At 39.1% G+C, this 7,702-nt stretch overlaps 1 long non-coding RNA gene across 1 annotated transcript in view; it reads right to left on the bottom strand.

The window, feature by feature from the left end:
- Positions 1–1,232: 1,232 nt before the first annotated feature.
- Positions 1,233–7,702, bottom strand: part of LOC125484355 — a 135,380-nt gene continuing 128,910 nt past the window's right edge. The window contains exon 3 of the long non-coding RNA XR_007263160.1: positions 1,233–1,430. This is a non-coding gene — a long non-coding RNA (uncharacterized LOC125484355). The remainder of the gene's footprint in view (positions 1,431–7,702) is intronic.

The raw sequence follows: 7,702 nt of genomic DNA, 5'->3' as shown, positions 1-7,702 counted from the left end.
CATTCTCATTTTCTCAGCCTTTCCACTAAAGATGGAAATATAATGCTGGTCCGATTTCTACCTTTCTCAAATGACTGAGCTGGCAGTGACAAATTCGATGGTGGGGAAAATTTGTGAAGAATTGGCCTCGTGCACCAGAAAGTTGTGAACAATAACAAGCAGCTTGGTGGAGAAATGAGAAGTAAGTCTGGAGTGCTGTGCTGTGAATTGTGGTTTTCAGGTGAATGGTGAGCAAACCAAGAAAGATGATATATTGAAAGAAGGTGAGTGGGTTGGGAACTAGCTGGAAGATAGCGACGGTGGAGAGGGCAGTGGCCACCATACTGGGAGGTAGCATGGCTAATTGGGATAGTGCTAGGCAATTAAAGACGAGCAATGTCCCACAGCAATCTAAAATCTTAGGAGTTTTGATTGGGAGGAACACTCTCGATTTCCTTGCCTTCCTGGTTCTCCACACAGGAACAATTTGTTAAAAAATCTTGCTGGTGGCAACGTTGCCATTCTTAGACCACTGCAGGAGCTGGTTTTCCCACATATAGGTGCAACTAAGTGCCTCAGGAGAAAACCTGCTACAGCAGCACTAAGCAGCCATTAAGTCACTTATTGGCATTCATATAGGGCTGAAGAGCCTCTTTCCATCATGGCCATTGGACACCTCTTTTTGGCCTGTACTGACATGACTGATATCTCCAAATCGTGATACACTTGGCGTCCAACATATTGCCACATTAGTGGGCTGAATTTCTAGATTGGTATATTTGAGGAACTGTTGACTTAAAGTATTTAGATAGGTAGTGTTGCAGGCAGCACTCATCGTATCACATCATAAAGGAAAACAGAAACATAATACAAAGTTAGAAAAGCCATTTAACCAAATCAAAATTCTTCCCACACATCTTTCCAAAGGGTCAGTCTAATTTTTCAATCTTCTGAGGAGAGGAACAAGCTACAAAAAAAAAACTGTACTCCCTGCCTCACAAAACATCCCAGCCATTGCAAAAGTAATTGGATGAAGAATTCCATGATAACTGTCCAATACTGTTGAATCTTGACAAATTTTTTTTTGAGTTTTACAATCCAATACTATGGATACCAGAGATAACAAGGTGTAGAGCTGGATGAACACAGCAGGCCAAGCAGCATCAGAGGAGCAGGAAGGCTGACGTATCTCAGATTCTCCAGCATCTGCAGTTCCTACTATCTCTGAAACAATTTTAACACCACTACAGATACCATGTTTGATCATCTTTAATCTAGTGATTTTTTTTCACATTCACAATCTTCATTTTTAAAAGCAACTGGACGAAAATGTAATTATAAGAGGTAATCACTTGCAAAAATTAATTTTGATGGGGACTGATTCTTCCTTTTCCCTGGATCTCTGGGCATTCTGAAACAATTTAATCTTGCATCCATGAATTATCTTTCACCTGCAAGCAAAACATAGGTTATATAAGCTGTTCATGCGTGCCTTGCAACATTTTAAAGATTTGTACTATATCTTGTTCAATCTTCTTTCCTTCAATCACAACAAGCCAAGATTTTTAGTTTATCTTCATAATAGCACTCTGTATGTCTTAAAATTGTTCTTATCATTCTTTTCTCATCCCTCCCAGTATATCATTGTCTTTTTGCAGACTAGACACTGCACACAATATTCCAAAATTGATTTTACCAACAAGATTTAAAGGGCCAGAATAATCTGTTGTGATTTGTGACCAAATGCCCTTGAGATGAATTCTGGATGATTAAGCTTGCCGAGAACAGCTGCAGGTTGAATATGATTATTGAGCAGACAGTCAAACAGTTTATCTCTATCTCTGCCAATGTACACCTACCCATTGTGTACGAGTTTCATGCTTCCTGGAGTCATTTGAATTCACTTAAATTGTAACATTATATCTCATTTGTCATTTTTTTTTTCATTCATTGACTTTATTTGTTCCAATCCCTTGGGATGCTGTCTGACTCCAAACTACTCATCATGGTACATTCAAAAAGAAAGTGTGCTCTAAATCATGATACATGGAAATCCAGAATGTCCCCACATAGTACTCTACTTATAAATGCTCGTGCCTTGTACTACCCATCCATTCCTTATCTTCTACTCGATCAATTCTGAAGACAGAAAGCTATCACTCAAAGTCCAAAGTCACCAATTAAAAGCAATCCTCATAAATTCACGAGCAATATGTTCAGGACGGAGTCCAAAATCACTGGAGTACTTCCAAAACACAAGAAAGCAGAGATGTGTCTCAATTTGACTTCTTATCCTAGTAAGTATGTTATTATGCATCCTCTAGCTGATTATCTATGAATTGAGAAAGGAAATAATGATTAAGAAATAAACAACGTGTGTTTGTATCAATTTTCACAAGAGCCAAAGCACTTTTGAAATGCAGGGCCAATTTCTATCTCTTATTGGAAGCAGGAATTGGTTTGCGAATCGCAAAACTTAGGGATTTTTTTGAGAATTTTTTTGAACTTTCCAGATGCTGCGCATTTTTGTGTGTCTTGTTTTCATGGGTTGTGAAGGCCTCAGGTGCAAAATACTCATGGCCCTCTTCTGTGGTTGATAGCTGTATAAAGTGCACCTGCTGGGAGAGTTTGTAACTGTCAGAGAGGAGTTTGCTGAGCAGTTGGGAACATTTTAGGAGATGAAATTACACTATTAGATGTTATTTTGTGATGTCGGTGTGTTATAACATAATGACTAATCATAGGTCTCTGTTCTGTAATGATGAGTTGGCCATTACATTGATCAGCATTGTGTATACACTGAAAGGCGCTATAGCATCTTTTCTATTGGTGAAAGGGCTATAATACATTCAAAACAATGAAGAACTATGATGGAAAACTACTCTGTTATCTTTCGTCCTGTCACTTAAATTACAGCTATTTTATTTCACTTTTTATGTTTATGTCTCTACCCAATTATCCAGCTACGTCCTGTCCACAATTGTAGAACAAATCCAACTTGGCCAATTATTGCCTCATCAGTCTACGCTCAATCAACAACAAGGAGGAGGTCAACAGTGTTGTCAAGCAACACTAACAATGGAATGTCCTGCTCACTGACATTCAGTTAGGGTTTTTCCAGCGGCACAACTCCTGACCTCATTGTAGCCTTGGTCTCAACATAGACAAAAGAGAAGCTGATCAAGACGAGAGCCGAGTAATTGCCCTTGACATCAAGGAACATTTGACTGAGTTTAGCATCAAGCCTTAGCAAAACTGGAGTCAATGGAAATTGGAGGAAATTTCTCCACTTGTTGGTGTCGTTGCTGGCACAAAGGAAGATGGATGTGGCTGTTGGAGATCGATCATCTCAGCTCCAGGACACCTCAGAGTAGTGTCTGAGGCCAAACCATCTTCAGCTGCTTCAAGAATGTCCTGACCTCCCTCATGAGGTCAAAAGTGGCCACATTTATTGATGATTTCACAATATTGAACATATTTAATGACTCGTCAGATTCTGAAGCAGGTGGTGTCCCTATACAGCATGACCCAGATAACTTCCAGGCTTTGGTTTAGAAGTGGTAAGTAAAATTAGTGCCACCTAAGTAGGAGAGAATGACAATGACAAACAAAAGAAAACCATCATTTCTTGATGTTCGATGGCATCACCATCCCTGCATCCATCACTCTCAATATTCTCGGGACATTACCATTGATCAGAAAGAGAACTAAACTATCCATGTAAGTACTGAGGCTACAAGACCATGTTGAAACTCAGAATTCTGCGGTGGCTAACTTACCTCCTATGCCCCCAATATCTGTCTGCCATCCTCAAGGTACAAGTGAGAAGTGTGATGGAACTCTGTCTCTACTTGCTTGGATAGGCAGAGCTCAAATAATACGCCTAAAGCTGGATATCATTCAGGACAAAACATCTTATTTCATTGGCACCCCATCTCGATCTTCAATATTTACTCTCCTTGACATTAATGCACAGTGGCAGCAGTGTGTCTTATCTACAAGATTCATTGCATTAATTCATCAAGCCTTCTTTGACAGAACCTGCTGCCTCTACCCGCTAAAAGGACAAAGGCTGAAGATTAATGGGAAAATAAGTGTTCCTTTCGAAGCCAAGTGATTGCGACTCAAACTACATCACTGTTTCATCAGAGTTGCTGGCCAAAATTCTGGAACTCCCTTCAAAATGGCATTGTTCATACATCTGAATGACTGCAATGATTTAAGAAGGCACACTCAACACTACCTTCTCCAGTGAAACTGGGGACGGACAATAAATGCTGACCTGGCCAGCAATGCCCATATCCCATGAATGAACAAAACAAATTACCCTTCTTTTCTTCAGGGTAAAAAAGGAAACTCTCAAGTCTTCAGTGTGTTAATAGTCTTCTTGAAGAATGACAATAATATTGATTTTTGTGACTTTACGATACCCAAGTGCATGCTAAATCTTTAGAAATCATCTTTCATTGTCTGTATGTCTTGTGTGAATGAACAGTGTGTGTTTATGAAAAAGTAAATGTATATCTTCTTTTATAAAAAAAATTCAAACACAACAAAGTATTTTTTCTGTCTATAGTGGTCAGGTGAGAGTTGGGAAAAAAAAAGAGGAAATTATTCCCCATCCCTACTCTGGTAACTGAAAACAGATGATAGTTATGATTGGCCTCACTCTATTCAAAAGGATGACTTGACTATTGTAAATAAAAATAATGAACACTCCACATTTCCCCTTTATAGTCAGCTGTCTCGTTTTTGTTCATTTATGGGATGTGGGTGTCACTGGCTAGGCCAGCATTTACTGCACATTCCTAATTGTTCTGATACTGAGTGGCTTGTTGAGCTGTTTTAGAGGACAGTTAAGAGTTGCCACAGTGATCTGGAGTCACATATAGATGACAGCATGTAAGGATGGCAGATTTCCTTCTCTAAAGTAGATTAGTAAACCAGAAAGGTTTTAATGGCAATTGACAATGGTTACATCATCTCTCATTGGCTAATTTGTTAACACCAGATTTTTATTGAATTCAAATTTCATCATCTGACACGATGGGATTCTCAATCATGTCCACATAACATTGGTGAGAGATTTTGGATCACTAGTCTGCTAACATTACCAATATGCCAGGAAAAATTGGTTCAAATTGACCTGCTGTGCTCTAATTTTCTGAGCACAGTACCATGAAAGCCAATAATATCTGCTTTGTGTTTAAAAATATAACAATCTTTCTGTGTCTTTCTCTTTTAAGAAACAACTTAATAATTGCCTTAAACAAGTCCTCAAAACGAAGTGAATAGTTAGACTGAACTCCATGATGTAGAAAGGCTTAATGCTAAGTAAATCATGAATCATAAGACAAACAAAACATTCCATTGTGGTGATAGAAAACAAGACATTCAGACCGCAGAAACAGCTCATTAAGGAGAACTTAAAAATATCTTGCCTTATCTGGGCTTTGAGCAGCAAAGACATCAGAAGTTCAATATTTAAGTGGGTATGACTCAGTGTTAGTACTTCTGTTAATTTGGAGGTTATCATGGGTTAGGTCTGGTTAAATGATTGACACCAGAAGAGAAGCCATCACACACACATGCTATGCTGATTGGTTCCTTTTGAAATCTAGGATATATATGTTAATATTTCCGATTGATAATTTTCAGCTGATTGCTATGAGTTACTGTGGATTTGGAAACATATGTCATATCTGACAAAGCTGGTTGAAGAGGTGACAGAAGTATTAGACATCAAAATATCTATAGATATTATTTATGCGGACTTCCAGAAGGAATTTGATAACATCCCTTATAAAAGATGCTGCTAGCTAACATTTAAACTCATGGAATTAAAGATATGACCTGGTTAGGAAATTGGTGGAACAAACACAGAATGTTGGAGAAGCTCAGCAGATCTCTTAGCGTCAGTGGAGGCAGAAACTGAGTTAACATTTTGAGTTCAACATGAATTCTTCTTTAGAATTCTATTTCTGTGAACTATTTCTGTGGTTGGGAAATCTAGGCCAAAACTTGCAGTCTAAAAAAAATTAGTGCCAGAACTTTCAGGAAAGTAATTAGAAAACACTTCAACATGTTGAGAGTTGTAGGTGTTGCTATCTTTTCCACAAGGGGCAATTGATGCGAGATCAATTGTTAAATTTATGTCTGAGTTGAAGGTTTTTATTGGGCAAACATATTAAGTGACATAGGGCAAAAACTGGTGAATGGTGTCACATCACAGATCTGATTGAATGAAGGATTTGAGGGCTCAATAACCCATTCCTGTTCCTATATTCATATGATACACAAACTTAGTCTTTCAACCTTAGTTCTTGGTAGATTTCTAATTATTTTAGGAATTGCTGTAGTAATTTTCACAATGGAAGATTTAAGGTCATTATAGAGTCAGAGAGACAGCTTGAAGACAGGCCCTATGGTCCAACTCATCCATACCAACCAGATATCCTAACTTAATCTCGTCCCATTTGTCACCATTGAGCCATATCCCTCTAAACCCTTCCTATTCATATACCCATCCAGATGTCTTTTAAAATGTTGTAATTGTATCCACCACGTCCTCTGGCAGCTCATTCCATACATGCACCACCCTCTGTGTGAAAAAGTTGCCCTTTAGGTCCCTTTTAAATCATTTCCTTCTCACTTTAAACCTATGCCCTCTAGTTCTGGATTCCCCTACCTTGGGGAAAGACCTTGGTTATTCACCCTTTCCATGGCCCTCATGATTTTACAAACTTCTATGAGGTCATCCCTCAGCCTCCAATGGTCCAGGGAAAATCGCCCCGGCCTATTCAACCTCTCCCTGTAGCTCAAACACCCCCAACCCTGGCAACATCCTTGTAAACTTTTTCTGAACCCTTTCAAATTTCACAATTTCTTTCCCACAGTTGGGAGACCAGAATTGAATACAGCATTCCAAAATTGGCCAAACCAATGTCCTATACAGCTGCAACCTGACCTCCCAACTCTTACAGTCAATGCACTGACCAATAAAGGCAAGCATACCAAATGCTTTCTTCACTACTCTGTCCACCTGCGACTCCAATTTCAAGGAACTAATGAACCTGCACTCCAAGGTCCAAGCAACACTCCCCAGCACTTTACCATTAAGTGTGTACATCCTGCTCCAATCTGCCTTACCAGAATGCAGCACCTCACATTAGCTAAATTAAACTCCATCGACCACTCCTCGGCCCATCTGATCAAGGTCCTAGTGTACTCCGAGATAACCTTCTTGGTCGTCCACGACACCACCATTTTTGGTGTCATCTACAAACTTACTAACCATACCTCCTATATTCACATCCAAATCATTTATATAAATGACAAAAAACAGGAGACCCATCACTGATCCTTGCAACATATTGCTGGTCAGAGGACTCCAGTCCAAATGTTCCCAAAATAAACTAATCCCACTTGACTGTGTTTGGCCCATATCCCTCCAAATGTTTCCTATTCATGTAGTTATCCAATGTTGTAAATGTTGTAACTGTACCTGCATCCATCACTTGCTCTGGTGGTTCATTCCGCACACGAACCACTCTGTGTAAAAAAAGTTAACTCTCATGTTATTTTTACAACTTTCTCCCCTCATCTTAGGGAAAAGACCCTTGCTATTCACTTTATCTATGCCCCTCATGACTTTATAAACCTCTATAAGGTCACCCCTCAACCTCCTCCTCATTGAATAAAGTCCCAGCCTATCCAGATTATT

This window comes from Rhincodon typus, chromosome 11 (assembly GCF_021869965.1).
Source record: "Rhincodon typus isolate 14 chromosome 11, sRhiTyp1.1, whole genome shotgun sequence".
Classification (NCBI taxonomy): domain Eukaryota; kingdom Metazoa; phylum Chordata; class Chondrichthyes; order Orectolobiformes; family Rhincodontidae; genus Rhincodon; species Rhincodon typus.
The sequence above is the reverse complement of the archived record's forward strand: the minus strand, read 5'-3'. Positions and strand labels throughout refer to the sequence as shown.